The 20,406-nt window shown below is 40.6% G+C and overlaps 1 long non-coding RNA gene across 4 annotated transcripts in view; it reads right to left on the reverse strand.

Moving 5' to 3' along the window:
* LOC309351021 overlaps window positions 1-20,406 on the reverse strand; it is a 71,385-nt gene that overhangs the window by 26,915 nt on the left and 24,064 nt on the right. For all 4 annotated transcript variants that reach the window (XR_014160654.1, XR_014160655.1, XR_014160656.1 and 1 more), the window contains one exon: window positions 16,435-16,544. This is a non-coding gene — a long non-coding RNA (uncharacterized lncRNA). The remainder of the gene's footprint in view (window positions 1-16,434; window positions 16,545-20,406) is intronic.

The raw sequence follows: 20,406 nt of genomic DNA on the forward strand, positions 1-20,406 counted from the left end.
TCTTGAGAGTCCCATGGACTGCAAGAAGATCAAACGTATCCATTCTTAAGGAAATCAGCCCTGAGTGCTCACTGGAAGGACAGATCCTGAAGCTGAGGCTCCAATACTTTGGCCACCTCATGAGAAGAAAAGACTCCCTGGAAAAGACCCTGATGTTGGGAAAGATGGAGGGCACAAGGAGAAGGGGACAACAGAGGACGAGATGGTTGGATAGTGTCTTCAAAGCTACAAACATGAGTCTGACCAAACTGCGGGAGGCAGTGGAAGACAGAAGTGCCTGGCGTGCTCTGGTCCACGGGGTCACGAAGAGTCAGACACGACTAAACGACTAAACAACAACAAAGCAAAGTTGAAATTGTTTAACTATGAACATAGGATATTTGATTGTTGTTGCTTTCTAAAAAAATATATTTTGTACTGGTTTGCTGTTTTATTGTTTGATACCCTGGGGTTGTTTGGGAGGAAGGGTGGGATAGAAAATTAAGAAATACCGTAAATATAAACAGCAAGCACAGGTATTATATCCTATTCTTCCTCCTCCCATAAACACACACACACACATACATACATACATACATACACACAAACACACACACACTATTACTGCCATAAAGGTAGCCTATTATTTTTTTCTTGTTTATTATGAATAATGGTGAAGTTTGGAAACTGCCTGGTTTTCTCAGGTAGACAAACCAATAGAAACCCTCCAAACTCTACCTATAACAATATATACCAAAGCAAAAATTGCCTTTTTTCACATACGCAAATATTTTAAAAGAACCAAATAGGAAGAAGGAAAGAAACAGTGAGTCCCAACTACTGCTCACAATACCCATTATATTGCTAGAAAACATTCAATTATCACCATGATTGAAAGCAGTAGGGAAAACAGGGACTTGGCTATGATACATCAGAACAAAAAATGACTGCAATGCAGCTTGAATTCAGCTCTGTGGTAGCATCTCTGCTGCACCATCCTTGACTCTTGAGTGAATGTCTTTGCCTGTTTAGTTTAGACTGACTATACCAGAAGGGATGTAATAAGCTGCTGAGATAATATAATAATAGGTTTGCAATCTCTTTGCCACCACTGAGAATCCAGGGGCAAAGCAACTCTTCATTTTTGACAGAGCCTGTGGACAGAAATCTTTCAGTGACCAGTGGGGAACAAAATAATGAAACTTTCAATAAACTCTGAAGGAAACTCTGGATGAAGAATCTGGATAATTTTGTTGAAGCACTTTATAAATAGGTTAATGGTGGCTTCACTTGTTCCACCTTAACAGCTGGCTTTAGGTTTATATCCTATTAATTTTCACATGAACTCACATGTCCCCCAGATATAAGTTCTACCTGGATGTTGAATATATCATCTCCCAAATTCCAAGGTATTAAAGCTAACAGGAACTCCAAGGCAAATTGTTTCCCCAAGCCCCACAAGGGCCATTGAAGGCCAATTCCTCTGTGAGAAAGAACCAAAAGAAGCAGTAAATACACCATCACACACCTTCGCCTGATTCATCTGGTCTGTATCCCACGCTCACACCACCACAGTGATTATATAAAACCAACTGTCCTATGAAATAAAAGGAAGCAGAGTTCAGCTGATCTGCCCCACGCCTGGTCATGTGAGGCCAAGTACCTCGTGTGAGAGAACCAGGAAAAAGAGAACATGTCTTCTTCTGGTTCAACTGGATTGACTACCCCTTTCCCTCACCTCTCAAGTAATCAGACAAACTGCTTTGTAGCCAGTCATCCATCAAACAAAGCTCAGCACAGCAAAGCTGAAGCAATGGAAAAGACATAAACACACAAGGGAATGTGAGGGGAAATCTCATTCAGTAAATCTCATTCAGTCCACCAGGTGAACATTCCTCTGAGCCATCACCAACCACTGATACTCTTGAGAAGGCACACTTCATAGAGCATACCTGACTATGGTGATATAAAACAAAATAAAAAAATTCCTTCCAGTAGCACCTTATGGTGATATAGTATGAAGTTGCCCTTTACATCTTCTCTTAAGACAGCTGGGAATAATAGCCGGTTGAAGGAAGTCAGGTCTATGAAAAGAAGTAACAATGGAGAATTAATTGGTCTAGGCATACTTGTTCAGTGTTGCTATGGTTGTTGCTTCTTATTTTAGAATAAAGTCTTTGTGATCTACGTCTGCTGTGATTCTTGGACATAGCACTAGCACATAGCTGAACTATGGTTTCAAAAGAGAATTAGACAAATTCAAAGATGATCAAGCTATCAATGGTTATTACTCAATTTGCCTATAAGCTGCCTCTAGAATCTACTTTTTCACATAGTACACAATAAACTAATGGGGTTCACTGCCACAATATGTGATGATAGCCACTAACTTCTACTACTTTGAAAGTGGATCAAATACACTGAAAATAAGGCTAACATTGGCTACTAATCTTGATGTTATATGCAACCACCATCTTAGGAGGCTGAGAAAAAAACATAGGAAAGGGCTACTCCTCTCATGTTAGGTTAGCTGTTGTGGGGAACAGGATACTTCATTTGTATTTAGTCTGATCAGCAAGACTTTTCTTATTAATGCCTTTGAATGTGGGAAAACCTGAAAGATTTCAGTTGTATGATCTGAATCTGACCATAAACTGATTCTGAATGGTGGTCTATCTAGCCACACATTCTCAACATTCTTAGTTAATATTTAATTGGAGACTCCAATAATCAGACCTGGAACCATTACAGCGGAGAATGTAAGACTGTGTAAAACCAAGATTCTTCCCCAACCTCTCTTCCAGTTTGGCATAACAGTTTGTAACTGGGACCTACTCCTTGGAAAAGTTCTGTTACACTATTCAACTGCAATCTTTCTATGGGAAGATGTTTATCAGTTTTTCCCAGTCTGCTTCCCTTTCATTTTATGATATTTGCTGTTTGAAGCATGGGACCCTTTTTCTAGAAAGACAAAACTTGGTCTTATTAAAAACTGAGAAGATCGTTGGCCCTTTGACAGAACTACAGATTCCCTTAATACTAAAGGATAACATCTTATCTCACAGGCAGGATTTTCAGCTCTACATCTCACTTCTCCTAAGTCTCCACCATATCTATGCAGAGTTTTTCTTGCTGTTGCTCAGATCTGATAATCCATTTGTGTAGACTACTGTTGACTTAACACTTAAAGGGGTTCAGAGGAAACATAAAAAACATCACAGCATTCTGGAATATTCTACGTGCATGCTATCTCTATTTCAAATTAAATGCCTGCTTCACTCCCACTCTCGACAATGATAAAATTGCTTGATTCATAAACTTCATGTTGACATTTTATTATATCATAAAAAAGGATTGAGTGCTGTTCAAGGTTATATCCTTACATCTGTCTGACCTATAACTTATCTGGAATTATCTTATTTCACTTTACAGACCAAAAGTGTTTCTTTCAGAAAACTGAAGAGATTGTGCTTTTCCAGAATAATTTGCCAAGTTATACAGAAAGGAAGACTATTTTCTGTCAGTCTGGCAGAATACTAAATGGTTTACTGAAGACCATTTCAGTTGTCAAATTCCTTAAAAAAACACACGCCAGAATTTGAATAATAGCATAGCAACCTCTTCCACTCTAGACTGACCTGATAAAATCCGCCCTTTCCTTTATTGTAGTTAAAGGTCACTTCAACATACCTTTACATTATTACAGAGATTCCTGAGTTTATTTCATCACCCCAAACTGGGAACTCTAGAGCAAGAATGTGATTGTCTGGTCAGGTAGCCATGGGGCAGCCATGTTGGCAGGAGAGTAGAGTGCCCCCACCCCCAGGATCCGGGCAATTCAGAGATGGGTTCAGAAGCTTACTCTTTGTTAAATTCTTCCTCCTAGAGGCCTGGCACACAAATCAATATGGATTTGTGGGCACAGTGGTTACACGCTGTCATGTGGGTGGTGTCTACACCATTTGAATGAGAGGGTGGAATGGAATTTGAGACATGATGGGGGACGAATTCATGCTATCAGTCATGTCATGTATTACAGCCAAGAGCCTTCTGATTATATCATCATACAACTTGGTGAAAATGATCTAGACAGGCAAAAGGGAATCATCCTTAGCCTTACATGCTAATTGGACACCATGAAAGCTGAATTCCCACAGATGGTGGTCATCAGGCTGGAACTCCTCAGGGGTTGGGGCTGGGGGGACATAAACCCTGGCATGGTCAATGAAGCCCAGAGAAGGTCAACAAAATGATTCATTGGAAGCTGCTAGTTCTCAGAGAACTAACCGGTGAGGCAACATCCATCAGTACTGTATAATTCAGAAGAGATTAATTGGGCAATGTGCATCTCTCTGGGGCAGGCAATGAGGCCTGGTTGGTGGACATTCACAGTGGTCTGTGTGGATGGTTACAGGAGCTTCAGATGTGGCAGTGAGTTGGGGCATTCCCCTCAACTCTTGTGGCGGGAGAGGCACTGGGCTGGATCCTTAGGAGGCAGGGAAGAGAAGAGAAAGGATAGCCTGCCCCATCCCATCAGGGGATCACCATTAGGTGGTGCTTTCTGCCCATAATCCCAGTCAGGGGGTGACGGGTCATAGCACTTGTTACCATTGACCTGACAGGGTCAATGGGAAGCAGTTTGTACCATAAGGGGACTCCAAATTTTGGCCAACTCTCATCCATGAACTTGCAGCATATCAAGCAGGCTGGTTGATCATTTGATATGTGCCCAATGCCCATGCCAAACTTATTCTTCTGTAAACAACAAAGTTGTGGCCTAATTTTAATCCAACACTTGGTGTCTTGGTCTTTACCACCTGCTCCTCCACCCCATGGCTTTACTGTGCCTGAAGCCACAAGGAGACCAGCTTCTCAAAAAGAGCTTTTCAGGGCCAAAAAATATGCAATAGTTCTAGATTGTGTGTGGACTACATGGAAAAAAGCAAGTACAGTGGTGCCTCGCAAGACGAAAAGAATCCGTTCCGCGAGTCTCTTCGTCTAGCGGTTTTTTCGTCTTGCGAAGCAAGCCCATTGACGGCTTATCGGATTAGCGCTATTAGCGGCTTTTAGCGGCTTTTAGCGGCTTATCGGCTTAGCGGATAAGCGGACAAGCGGCTTAGAAAAAGGGGGGGCGGAAAAAAAACCCGCAGGAACTCGCAAGACATTTTCGTCTTGCGAAGCAAGCCCATAGGAAATTCGTTTTGCGAAGCACCTCCAAAACGGAAAACTCTTTCGTCTAGCGAGTTTTCCGTCTTGCGAGGCATTCGTCTTGCGGGGCACCACTGTACTGAGTCTCCATTGATTCTAGAATAAAATATTGTGCATACGAAACCCTAGTGTCCAGTAAATACGTATCATTGCTATCATTTCCCTAACACATACATCTTAACATGTAAAAAAATTAATAAAAATTGCAGTTGAATTTACTGTTATATGGAGATCATAGGTGTAATAAGAGCCCTGTCATACTAAGCTTATATTTCACAAAGAGTTCTTCTTCCACCACAGATTTTGAGGCTGTTGCAGCTGTCCAGATCAGAGTTGCTACCCAGATTCCCTGAAAGCAAACTGAGGAAATAGTACATCAATATTTGCATCTGACACAATGCCCTGCACATGGTATTGTTTCAGGGCACTGCAGGGGCAGGAAAATGGCACTGTCACACACACAAAAGATGATGAAGAATATTCAGAGAAAATTCTACAATGTGCCCTTCCTTTTCTTGGGTGAGAACTAGAAAAAATATCAGATTTCTTCTATTCGGTTTAAGCCAATGGAGCCAGAACTTTGAGAGTACATTTGCACACAGCTTTATTTAGCACTGTTCTATCATGATACATTCAGTCAACATAATGGAGAGCTAATACCTTGATCCTAAACATGGTTATTCAGAAGTCCACTGAGCTCAAGTATGCAGAAGTCTTCTGCTCTTGTTTTGGAGACAACTTTGGTCATTTGTAAAAGTTCATTAAAAATCAGCTCATAAACGTGTTGTATGTAGAAAAATAAATGAGAAATGGAAGAAGGGACATAATTTTCATGCTTGTTATACTAACTCAACTTCTATGAAGGTTTTGCCAGTGATGATGACCCACTAGATTATTATCCCTGGGCAAAACACAATATATAGTAATGTATTCTTAAATGCTGAACACCAGCTAGCACCTTCTGAAGATAAAGACAGATGTGTTGCCATGAAAGCAGAAACTCATTATGATTAACAACCTTTCAGCATCTCCAATCAAAGAGGGAGCCTAATAAGGGGGGGGAAATGGAGGAAATATTGAAGCTTCTACAAAGTAGAAAGATCATTTGGTGCCAGTCCTATTTATATACTTTTAAAGCTACTTAATGTGATGCAAGAGAAAATAAAAGAGGAAGAATGTAGCTAAATCTGGAGCAAATAGCAATTCTGGCACTGAGAATTAGGGATGTCTAAACTCCCATACTACTGATATATCACTCTCTCACTGATTCCCAAATAAAATATAGATTTTGTTTCAACATAGTCTTGTAAATTAATTTGCTTTGCTCAGCTGCATTGAACATGTTCACAGGTTAATGGGTAGAGGATCATTCCAACAAAGGGCTACAGATTGAGATATTCTGCAGGAAATAACAGTATTTATAAACCATAATGCTCCCCAGCAAACAAAACAACCACTCTCAAGCTTGTCCTGAACACATCAACCACCCAGACACCAATTTAAACTCTAAATTACAGGGCATATTACCCTTATGGTATTCAGCGGACTTGAGATTTTCTTTGTAATTGTGATAATGGTTGCTGTAGGAATCAAATTGAAGCCTGTTTTTATTAGTTTTCCTGACTCTACTGTAAGAGGATAAGTTTGTAAGATTTCTAGTCATTGAATATCACAGAATTTGGACAGATTTGAAAACAGAATTTGTTGTATGTCTTGAGAGGAGCTGGGAAAGTCGAAAAACATGGACAGCCAATGAAGCACAATGTTGAAAGATTCTGGACAAATAAAAGAAAGTGCTTCTTCACTCAGCACATGGTCACCTAGATGGCTTTAAAAGAGTATTAGACAAATTCATAGAGAAGACTGCCAATGGCTACTAACTCAGATGGCTCTGCTCTGCTTCCAAATACAGTGGTACCTCGGGTTACAGACGCTTCAGGTTACAGACGCTTCAGGTTACAGACGCTTCAGGTTACAGACTCCACTAATCCAGAAATAGTACCTCGGGTTAAGAACTTTGCTTCAGGATGAGAACAGAAAACGTGCTCCGGTGGCGTGGCGGCAGCAGGAGGCCCCATTAGCTAAAGTGGTACCTCAGGTTAAGAACAGTTTCAGGTTAAGAATGGACCTCCAGAACAAATTTCTTAACCCGAGGTACCACTGTACCAGTTGCTGGAGGCTACATGCTAGAGAGTGATGTTGTTTGTATCCTAGAGTTTGGGCTGCACTCCCACCTTTGGTTCCTTTGGTTACTGGCTCCTCCTTCCTCTTGACTGCCTGTTTCATCTCACACTTGGATCATTTCTGCAAGCTTGCTTCCCTCCCTTGGGGTTGCTCACCCAACCCCTTGCCACTGGGAGAGGTTCCTTGCCACTGGGAGAGGTTCCAAAACAATTACATTCTTGGAGAGGAAATTAAAGAACTTTCAGCTTCCCAGTGCGGCAAACAGCAGCTTGCCTATTTGATGTCTCCAGTGTTAATACTAGCCAGTTGGTTTCAAAATGGTTGCTTTCTTACTGAAGCTAGAGGGCGAAACGGTTTCTCAAAGAAACTTTGTGATAAAGTGGGGGAGGGGTGGACTCGAGATGATAGGTGGGTTGGATTTTTTTGTAGAGTATATTCACTTCAGTGTAAATACAGAGACCAAATAAGCTTCCTTTAATTTCCATAATGAAATTGTTTTTGTAAAGTTAAAAATACTGTAATGAGGCCCAAACGGTGTGCTTTCAGAGGCTCCCATGGTGAAGCAAATGAGATTTTAGCTTCTCTAATTGGGCATACTGCAAGCTGGGCTTGATGCTGTCCTCAGCACAGGATGTCTGTTATCCCTAACAAAAAGAGGTCTACAGCTGTCAGCATAATACTATACGGCTTTTCAGGAGCCAAGCCATCAGGCACAGGACTGCAGCTCTGACTGGGACCACCCAAAGGGAAAGATCAAGTAGAGAGTAGCTCCGCTCTTCCTTGATTAAGAAGTTATTCGTAAGGTAATTTGTTTACAGCTATCAAAGAGAGGCTTTCAAAGCAACTGTTGAGAATTCCCAGAATTCTCTGAAAGTATTTTTATTTGATTAAGTAATGAATATGGATGTTTTATTCTCCCCTCTCCTGTGAATTAAATCTCATTACCTGTCAACACAGGTTTTTGGAGCCTTACTGTTCCTGGAGAAAACTCAAGCTAGAAAGCATTGTGCGGTTGTGCGCATTGCTGAAGTCTGCTGTCTGTCATGTACAAGTCCATAAGCCTGAAAGACCATGGATTTTTTTATATAACAATATCAACTAAAACGTTCACATCTGAGATGTGCGCATGAAGCCATGCTATCTGAAAATGAAGTAATCTAAAGATCTGAGTTCAAAGCAAGCTTGGGAATTGTATGCTACTACTATGCAGAACACAAATGAAAAACAGAATTCAATAAAATGAGTGAAAAATTGGAGCAGTATGGGTGTTACTCTCTCCCGACAAGTAGCTACTTCTGATGACTATATATAACAATGTGTGAATCAACACATAAAGGAGGCAATTGTCTTCCCCAGCCCTTTGAACTAGAAATTCCCAGAGTTTGTCAAGGCCAGATTCCACAGTTTCAAGTTTGCTAATGAATACCCTTCCAAGTCTTCGCATTTGGGTCGGCCTTTTTATATTATATATATTGTGTGATGTGGGTGTGGGTGTGGGTGTGTGGGTGTAGTTTCATATTGAATCATACAATAAACGTTACCGAATAAACAGTATCTCGTCTTAAATGTACTGTTACAGTAAATACGGCATTCAGAAAGCATCAAAGGAAGGATACAGCATTTCAAATGGAGAAATTATCATCCACAGCCTCTCCAAAAACCAGATTGGATGCCTTTAGTTATCATGTTTATAAAAGTCAAAAGTGGAAACCAGACTGTGACAAATGCATCAAGTTTGGTGTTGTCACCTTTCCATTAAAGCCAGGTGCCAAATGCAGCTGCACCAGTTGTTATTGGAGAAGTCAGGAGACCTTTCCCAATGTCCTGCTACAGTCATTCTGGTGGGCACAAGGAGAAATATAAAGAGATCCTTATGAAGTTGTTTATAGTAAAAAAACAAAGAGAAGAACTAAGGAAGAAGACTTGGGAACTGGTTGGCATGTAATCTGGGGATGTGGTTGCAGATAGAATCGCAAAAGTGAGTACATTGGGACAAAGTCACTGCATGTAGAGGTAGACGTCTCAGTCAGTGCAGTCCCTCTAGCAGTTGGGTGGCAATGGGAAGTTAATGAAGCTCCATTCTAGTGAAACAGCCCAGACACCTGCAGCAAAGTAAAGATGGTCTAAGTTGTAGCAGGATAACACACAATCCATTTGTACCACTAGATAACATCTTTATAACTTTCTGAGGTTGCTGGCTGTTAACTAGGCAAATACAAAGGCACAAGTTTTGTCTATGTTTTGGCTTCTAATTTGTTAGTGGAAATGCATTATTGCCTTATGAACAACAGTATTCTGTTGTATTCTAACTGGTGTTAGGTTGCTGTGGCTTCATTTACAACATTTTAAAACAACTCCATAAAAAATGGATTGGAGAAATTATGAGCCTTTAATGATGACTAAAAACAGTAACCAGCTAAGGGGTTTTTTTGGGGGGGGGGTTGCGATTGTGGAAATTAACAGTGAAAATCAGTAACCAGCTAAGGTTTCTTTTGCGATTGTGGGAATTAACAATGGAAATCTTGAAATGCTTTATTAATTTTAAAGGACTTGTTTCAGCACAAATTCTCTGAGACTCACACTTTATATAATTACTTAATTGCTACCTTCTACTAAAATTATTCATGATATTGCTAGTGAAATGTTTCAACAGTATGGCATAACATATAAATTTAAAATGTGTGCTATGCACACCTACTGACTATCATGGGAGAGGGTATTAAGCAATATATCTGCATTACGGTTCCTTCTACAACATGTCAAAACACTGACAAAATGTGGAGCGTGAAGCTGAGGGCAAATGTAAGCACACTAAACCTAATTTGTTGCTGGCACTAGTCATGGAATTGACTATAATTGGCAAGTGGTTACTGATTTTGAGAAATAATTGCGCTGCCATTATCCAGAGAACACTGCCAAAAGCAGACATACCTCAATAAAATACTTATATGAATTTCTTCTAACATTTCTATTTACTTCAGATTGCCATTTGCCCCTTTTTTTCAATTTCACTTCATTTTCAATCAATCATTCTTTATATGATTGAAACTAATGAATGTAAACAATTAAATTTGTTATTTTTTCAGAGATGGTTTGGATAAACATATCTCAACTTGATAAGCCAAGATATGAACAAGTCTTTCCACTTTGTAGCATGAGTGAACAAACCAGCAAGTATTTAATTACTGCAAAACTATGGTTACTAGCTTTCAAAGAGCTCACAAGATTAAACCGACTTCGAACCATGGTTTAATATCCCTGCATGTTCTGAGGCTGGCAACGAGTTCCCACTTCGGCCAAAATGGAAAACTATGGTTATTTTCTAGTTTGTTTGCTTGCACCATGAAGGGAGAGTTGATGGTGCTGCATGCCTGGGCAAAAGGTTGCTTCATATTTCCACTTATTGAACTATGATCATCTAAACACTACGATTTACAGTCCCCAATCCAGGTTAACCCACCAACAAAAGCTCACATGACTGGTAATGATATACATCCGCATTTGCATCTCAAAGCCAGCAGCCAGTTCAATGGTGCACTGATGAGCAGAGCATAACAGGTATGAAATGCACATCCACATTAGCTAAATGTTTTCTGCATGTAGGGCTCCTTTTCTATAATCAGTCAGCCCAAGGTTTATTACGGTCAACCAACAACACTGTGTCTTGGGGAAATTGTCTTTACGTTCAACATCATGTGGCATCTGTTCATGTGATGCCAGATGCAGGAAGATCCAACAAGAAAAGGTAGTGGGGATGGCATCCAACCACTTTGGACCTTGGACCTTGGACCCCACCCACAATTGGCTTTAGTCTCAACACACTGCCAGAAAGTGGCCCCCAACAGATTACGTAAGAAGAGCCCTGCTGGACCAGGTCAAAGGCCCATTTAATTCAGCATCCTGTTCTCAGAGTGACCAGTCAGATGCCCATGGGTAGCCCACAAGCAGGGTATGGCTTCAATAGCACTCTCCTCACTTGCACTTGTCAGCAACTGGCATCCATAGGCACACTGCCTCTGACTGTGGATGTACAACATATCCATGATGGCAAGTCACCAATAGCCTTATCTCTAATGCTCAAACATATCTCAGATTACCTAAAATGGAATGGAGCCCTCAACACCAAAAACTCTGTTCTACTTCCATTTGTGTGGCATCAACATTTGTGGACTACAGCCTACTTCATCAGATGCATGGAACGTTACCTTGAGTTAGCAGGTGTTTGTAAGATACAACTCAGGATAACACACAATACACCTGATGAAGTGAACTGTAGCCCACAAAAGATTACTCCATAATAAATTAATTGGGCTTTGAGGTGCCTCATGAGTCTGTGGTGTTTTTGCATCAACCAACTAACACAATCTCCCCTCTGGGAATTCTCTGTAGTGTATCTTTCCCCCCTTTACTCTACTTTTCTTTTCTCTTCAAAAGTTAATTTTAAATAGACTTTATAAATGACATTTCACTGAATTATTTTTATGTAAAGTGCTTCAGGCAACCAGTTAAGAGCTATATAAATAAAAATGATTAAGCAATTAATATTAACAAAAAGAAGTTACAACTGCCACACTGCTGTGGGTGGTGAATAATGTCACACTGATGGAAGATTTGTTATGATATTAGTCAATTAAAGCTGTCTATAAATGATCTTGTTTTTACTATTGCCACACCCACTTCCACTAAACAATAATAAATTGCATTTTGGATTATTTGGGGTAAGACGAGTGTTGCTGTCATTTAAGTTCAAGGGCCAGCATTTCTTCTGTAGCTTCTGAAGTGATTGAATTGACTTTTCTTGATCATACAACTTAGTTCTCTTAAGTTCCAGTAAAAGAGTTTACTCCTGAAGCCTTTCTCACGAATGAGTATACCACACGGCTGTGGAGGTTTAGGATCAGAGCTTTCCTTCTCCTAGATGAATAATCTTCCCAGGTTGATGAGCCCCATCTGCCCCTTGCTTTCTTCTACAGAATGTGCAGAAACCATCTTCTTGACTGTGGGACCCACAACTGGTCTTGTCTGATCAATCCACCAGACCCTGTCTTCACATCCATGGGAAGTCCCTAACTCACTGAGGGTTTGAGGCCCATCTGCTACCTCACCTGGTTTAGCCAGCCAGTCGAAGCTGTTCTCTGACTGTGTCCACTGTCACATGGTCTACCAGGTTCAATTGCTTTGTGGAGACAATTCTAATGGGGGAAATGGAAAGTGGGGAATGAGTAACATTCTTCCTCCACTCCAGATTGCCCTCACCACAAGCAGTTTGAGCAAAGAAAAGCTATTCGTGGTGAGGCCAATCTGGAGCAAACGGGTCATTTGGGCTACAGTTAAAGGCATTTGCATACAATGTATACTTTGGGCCATGCATGTACTAAAAAGCACATCAGGGACACAGAAACATGTTCTACTTTTTATTGTGGGTTAAGAGTAGCAGATTTGACAGTAGGACCATCTGCCATTACTTCTCTTTTGTATCATGATGCCAGCCCAGTCAAAAGCAATTAAATGTGTTTTGCCATTAAAATATGGAGATAATTATGATGAATTACAGTTTTAAAATGGCCTTCAAAATTATGCATATGCTAGGTATATTCCTCACAGCTACTGAGGTAAAAAAGAATTTAAAAAAATCCTGCCCTTGTGAAATATTCCATCTATTTTATTAATGATGTTAGCTCTGTAATGAGATACCTACAAGGAAGTTTCAGAGATGAAGAACCTGTCAGTCATTAGCAATCTATTTATAACTCAGAAAGTTTCTTTGCGAAGGAGATAACAGAGCCACAGCATTCTTCTTGCTTGCTGTTGGACAAACTATACATTGTCCAAAGCTCTGTGTTGTTATTTTTCATCATGTCACAAAATCAATACAGTGTAAAAAATACCACAAGGAAACGGCAAAAGGAGGGAAATTATATCTGTTTTCAATTAGGTAGTCCTATGAGTGTGTCTTCAAATATTATTCATAATTTTAATTGAAGTTCTTTGAACTCTGTCAAAATTGTCCAAAGCCTTCAGGCAATACTTTCCACATCAGGTCGTGAAGAAACCCTGAACATCTGCTGAGGATCCCTGTTTGCTATGCAGTACAGTGGTACCTCGGGTTAAGTACTTAATTCGTTCCGGAGGTCCGTACTTAACCTGAAACTGTTCTTAACCTGAGCACCACTTTAGCTAATGGGGCTTCCTGCTGCTGCCATGCCGCCAGAGCACGATTTCTGTTCTTACCCTGAAGCAAAGTTCTTAACCTGAGGCACTATTTCTGGGTTAGCGGAGTGTGTAACCTGAAGCGTATGTAACCTGAAGCTTATGTAATCCGAGGTACCACTGTACTCTGCAGCATGTTCTAAGCCCTCATTTGGCTCACTGCTGCCCCACCCCACTTACAGACACCATTGGCTTAGACCATTTGTATGGAATGCAAAACCTTGCTCGGTGCCATCACATCAGCATCTCATATATTTCATGTTGAGCCTCAATTACAGATGAGAGAGAAATTCAATTCAGCTGGCATTTAAAGGTGAACCTACATAAGTCACACTTTACAAAATAAAATGCAAAACAAAACACAGCTGTCCTTCAAAATTCACACTTCTTTGTATCTTGCAATGCAGTTCTGCATATGTTGGTGAAAATGACATACATTATATACAGGGAAGATTGCTTTGCAAAAAAATGTGCATCTGAGCCAAAATTGTATACAAATATATGAGGAGAAATGAGCACTGAAACGAGCACTTTAAAATGCAAATGTGAAGAGCTGAAGACTGGAAAAAGAAGATACAGAGAGAAACCAAAACTGGCAGATCCACACATCCCTAGCCTCCATGTAACCCCACAATCAAAGTAAACAATACACCAAATCCATAGGAACGTTGGGAGCTGCCTTTTACAGGTCAGACCATGGGTCTACCTAACTCAGTAGTATAATTCCTTATACTAACTGGTAGCACCTTTCCCAGGATTTCAGACAGGGGACAGGATGTCAGGATTGAACCTGGGACCTTCTGTGTGCAAAGCAATTGCTCTACAGCCGAGGTACAACCCTTCCCAGGGCCAGCCCAAGACATTTTGGCATCTGAGGCGAACCACAAAATGGCATCTCCCTCCTCCCCAGCCATGCAAGAAAGGGTGAGCAGAGATCTACATGGGTAACAAGGGAGGAATAAGGATCTACATAGGGGGCTCAGACCAGCAGAGCTTCCTATCCATCAATAGGTCATTGTAGAGGTGGCATGAGGGGGAAGGGCTGCCGAGGAGGTGGCAGATCCAACCTCCAAGGAGCTCACCACAGCTGTCACTGCCACGATGGCAGCTGCCATGGGCAATGCATTCCTTGGAGGCCAGATCTGCTGCCTCAGGATCCTGCCAACTGAGGATCTTAGCTCACCTTGTCTTATGAGTGTGCTAGCCCTGGCCAGAGGGGGGAGGTTTAACTCTGCCTTCTCTGTGCCACAATTCTGGTAAAAACCCCTTCCCCTTGGAGCCACTACAGTGGTACCTCGGGTTACATACGCTTCAGGTTACATACGCTTCAGGTTACAGACTCCGCTAACCCAGAAATAGTACCTCAGGTTAAGAACTTTGCTTCAGGATGAGAACAGAAATCGTGCTCCGGCGGCGCGGCAGCAGTGGAGGCCCCATTAGCTAAAGTGGTGCTTCAGGTTAAGAACAGTTTCAGGTTAAGTACAGACCTCCGGAATGAATTAAGTACTTAACCCGAGGTACCACTGTATTCTTCTTCCCAGAAGGAAGCTGAATTTGTGGCCATGGCAGCCTCCTTTCCTGAAGAAACAGCAGCTTCCAGGGGTGGAGAGTTCACAGGCATTGCAATTTTCCTTGGGACCACAACACAAATGTTGAAGAATACTATTTGGAATATCAAAAAATGTGAAGTGTGTGTGTCTGTGTTGTGTGTAAAAGTGCATGACTCAGTTCTAAAAAAAGTGCAACGCCAATCCAGCTGCCACAAAAGATTACTTAGAAAAAGACACACAATCTTTGTAGATTTCACTGCTTTATTTAAAAAATACAGTGACACCGAGGTGTCATTTGTTTGTGTGTGATTTTAAAACATTGATATAATATATTCCATCTCGCTCCACTGTTTTTGGCTTTGTCTTCCTAGTTAACAGCTGCCAATGCACTGCCATACTTTTTACCCCCTGGCAGATCAGGCAAATTGCTCCCAACAGGACAGCTGCCAATCAACATAATGGCAAAAGGTGTTAGGTGGGCAACAAGGATCAGTCTTCTGCACACAGAACACTGAAAAATCTTTTCAAAACACTCACTTTCAACAGACCAAGGCCTGGGGCTATTTTTTGGGGTGGGGGAGCCCTCATGTTAACATTTACCAATGTAAATTTAGTATCTCTTCAACTTCCATAATTAATTTTTCAAAATAATGTGAATGTTTTAATAAGCAGGCTATTGCTATATAATTTTTTGATTAGGCATTCATCTGAAAAGCTCCTTAATCAAATACTATTGAAGAAAATCAGTGTTCAGATTATCTGTTCATTTGCAAGGTTAATTTTTTCATGCTATTCTGAGAACTGCTTTTTATTATTTGGCATGGTACATGGTATCTGTGCTTGCCCTGTATATTAATTCATTCCATCAACAATTTCAAAGGAGTCACTCAGGATTTCAGGATTAAAAATCTCATATCACAGAGAATTGTAGCTTGATGAGAAAAGTCTTTCAGGCCATAAATATTTCTGAAAAATACTGTTTCACCAATGAAATATTAATCAGGATGCTTCTGTTATATGAGTCATAGGGAAGAAAGAGTTTGCACCTCTTGTCGTATAATTAACTGACTCACAACCTTTGACTAATGAAAACACTGCATGGCACTCAAAAGCTTCAGTTTTATTTAACAGGATTGGTACAATATATATATATATATATGAAACCACAATCACTCTGATTTATTTATCCATAATCAGATCTGGAAAGCAAGTCATTATATTTTAAAAGTTGCCTAGAACAAAGTTATCCCAAACACATTAAATAATTAAATTTTTAAAAATTAATAAGAAGAATTTAGCTTACCTTAGATAGAGCTTTGAATCCGTCTATGAAGGAAAGCAGAGGTTTCACATAGACATCTTGTGAGCTTGTCTGCCCCATGAGGATGAGAAGAAGAGAAGTATTTCGTCTCCCTAGTTTGCAAAGGAAAAAGGAAAAAAGAGCAGATACTCAGGGAGACTTAAATATACAAGGAGTTTAGGTTTCAGTCAGTCTAACATCGTCATCTTTCAAATATCATTCATAACCTAACAAGTTTGTGAAGAAGTTTCACTGAGGCAGTGATAACTCAGACACTATAGAACATCGATGGTGCCCTACAGAGGTTTTGGATGACTGGCTGAGACTGAAGGGAGTTGTAGTCCAAAACCTCTGGAAGGCCAGAGGATGGAGAATAAATTAGATTAAATTCTCATATTAAGGCAAACTGATCTAATCACAAACAGTCCAAAACAACACACAATTCAAAATGCGCCTCTCATTCAAAATTTGCACTTCTCCAAATTTTGTAATGCAGTTCTCTATTCAAAAAATGTATACAAAAATGCATATACGAGGATAAAGTGTGAATAAAAATGCATATATTAATGAAAATAATATACAAATGTTTATAGACATTGTGGAAATTTTATTAGGGGAATGATATCATATTGTGGGAAATTGCTTTGCAAAAATTGCATATCAGGAAAAATGGGATAGAAAATGTATTCGGAGAAATTCACACTGAAATGCTGAGGCAGGACTTCTTTGTTTAAAAATTAAAAACTGAAGATTTAATTGTTAACTGTCAATTATTAAAGATAGCATCCCTTTGATCCTTTGCCAAGTCATCATTTTTCTTAGTCACTGTATTATGAATTGATCCAAGATGCATGTCACCTCAACCCACCCACTGCAAGCTGGTCTTGCTTCTCAATAAACAAGCAGCCCTCGTGACCAATGGGGAAGGAGTTATTAGCATGCAAGAGCCAATCAGAACACAAGCAAGCTATTCTATGCCCGCAATTTCTGTATGCGAGAGGCGAAAGTTTCAGTCTGAGACCCAGTTTGAGTTAGATAGTTTCATTCATTCATTCATTCATTCATTCATTCGTTTACTGATTTATTGATATTTGACTTCTTACCCACCCTTCACCATAATGTCCCAGGGTACGTTGCAGGGATTTAAAAATACAAAATAATTTTAAAACCAATCACAAACCAGAAGAATTGAGGCTGCAATTTCAAACCCTTCCCCCTTTGTGCTGGGCCATGAGAGAGGGGGTGGACCAGACACCAGTGTCTCTCCCCCCAGTTCTGTCACTGCCCTCTATCTGCAGGACGGGGCCACCATCCCACGCCCAGAACACTTTGAGCAGGTCACACAGGGAACTGCATGCTGGTGGACCCAACTGCTACACGAGCTCAAGATTAGTGTAGCTATAGGCTGCCTGCCATCTTCTGCTAGTATAGGTGGCAGGGCTGCTCCATTCAGCTCAACCACTGCCTGTTTGGGCTTTCGACTGCAGCCTAAGTCTGTAGAGCAGCCATCAGTCCAGCAGACTCCAGTGAGATGTATGCACAATGGCAGGTGCTAAAAGAAATGCAGAAAAGGAAGCGTGTATATAAGCAGCAGCAGCAGCAGCCTGAATCCCAGCACCTTTTGGTGTGGATAAAAGATTTATCCACATAAAACCATTTATCCAAATAACAGAGCCTGACTTAACAATAATACCCCAAATTGTTGCTGTTTAACTGCCATTTAACAGCCACACTCTAGGGATGCGTCCAATCAATACCCGCACTCTTACTATTGCATTGCAAATCCCTTTTATCCCTGATAAAAGCATCATCACTTAATCTTTACGTGATTCTTGTGCATATGCACTGCCTCCTCCTGCAACTGGGAGGCAAATTGATGGGGGGGAAACATTTGCATCATTGCATCTGTTCAAATGTACTCCCATCAGTTTAATGGAGCCCTATTACATCAGTTCAAGGAGAGAACATTGAAATAGGAGTAAGAGTAGCCATGTTCTGGGGTTATAAACTCGCCACACCTAGCTTCGGCTTCAATCTCTGTTTAAATTCAGCTTGCTTTTGTTTTGTTTTTGAAGAGGTGGTTCTGAAAATAATGGCGGAAGTGTGGGGTTAATGGCCAGAAAGAAAGCCAGCCCATGGCACAAATCAAACAGTGTTTAGGACTAGTTTATTAGCAAAATGTAGCCAACATCTGGAGGGCACCATGTTGGCTACCCCTGCTCTGATTTATTGTTAATCACAAACATTGCTAGGCAATGCCCCATCTATATTGACAGATGCTTAGAAATCCAGCAGTTATTCATTGGATTTGAGGCCAAGACAATTTAAAATAAATTGACTCTTCCATCACAATTAGAGGGCATGCCAATCACAATGAATCTCATTCACACTGAGTTGCAGCCTCAAATATTTGGGCGCCGCAATGCAAGCCCTATGGGCATCTGAAAGGTCTTATGACTTGTGGGATCAGGAAATCTAGAGCAGGGAAGCATGAGTTTGAAATTGTGGGAAAGGTTTTGTTACTCAAACATTTATGAAGTATTCATCAGAGTAAATAGGGCAGGATCCAGGTTGAGGAGACCGTAGGAAAGCTCCCTCTGGTGGGACCCCTCTGCCATTGGGGGGCCCCGGTGGACTTAACTGGCAGTGAACAGCAGTACAGTGGTACCTCAGGTTACAAACGCTTCAGGTTACAGATGCTTCAGGTTACAGATTCTGCTAACCCAGAAATAGTACCTTGGGTTAAGAACTTTGCTTCAGGATGAGAACCGAAATCGTGCTCCGGCAGCACGGCAGCAGCGGGAGGCCCCATTAGCTAAAGTGATGCTTCAGGTTAAGAACAGTTTCAGGTTAAGAATGGACCTCCAGAACGAATTAAGTTCTTAACCCGAGGTACCACTGTACTCCAAACTGCCCTAAACTTCTTAGCCGTGGCACCATTTTAACTTACCCCAATGGCCTCCCTATTGTGTTGTTCTGAAGCACTGAGGATAATTAAAATGGAAAATAATCCTACCTGCCTGTTGCTAATCAGTACACCAGAAAGAGTTTGATTGGTGTGAGGGGGGGATGTACGTGACTGAATTTTCTGGAGAGCTATAACCCCCATAACTTCCCAAGGATACCCAGTACTTATGTTGGGACAGAACACTAAGTGTCAGTAAAGTATTCTGAGAAGCTAAGGGTATTAATGTTCATTAAGTAAAATAAGCAGGGATGACTTTAAATAGGGATGGTGACATCTGTCCTTTGAGCATCAAATATACACTCTTTCCGGTGAGTTCTGGTTGAAAAAAAGCCGTTCTTAACACTCTAGTAAGCAGATTTTTCAAATTCTTCCGGACAACGTTCCAGATATCATTGTGGGGTGGCGGGCAGTGTTAAATGAAATTGTCACATAATGTGTTTTAGAAATCCTGAATTATTCATCTGTTGTTCATAAATTTCTGATATTTTGTGGGAAAATATCCCCCCACATACACCAATATGCTAATGGCCCCTTTGCACAGAAGGGCTCCTTCCCTTAATTTTCCAATCCCCCATCCCTGTTCTGAACTGGAGGTAGTTTTAAAAAAGAGGATTTCTTTAAAGCCAAATTTGTATTTTTTGTTGTTTATTTCATCCTTTCTTCTCACAGGATCATAAACAGCAGCATGAAATAAATATGGAAAACTGCAAAACAGCTTTACTTTACGAATGTGGATTTTAAAGACCAAACATTTATGTTAAGAAATAAAAACACCCCCACAGTGCTTAAGACTGCAGAACATTTGTAACACACTTAATTTGTTTTCCTTTGCTAAAATGTTTTTTCAAAATACATTGAAAAGCACTTTTCTGCAATGCATATAAAACAGAGGTGGGAGAACTAAACCTTAAAATAAAAAAAAAGTTTCATCATCTGTAGCAGAATATGGAACCACAACAGCATCCTAATAAGTTGCCAGAAACAGACTTGGAATGTAATGTAACTTT

The sequence above is a fragment of the Podarcis erhardii genome (assembly GCF_964252035.2).
Source record: "Podarcis erhardii genome assembly, chromosome: 10".
Taxonomy (NCBI): Eukaryota; Metazoa; Chordata; class Lepidosauria; order Squamata; family Lacertidae; genus Podarcis; species Podarcis erhardii.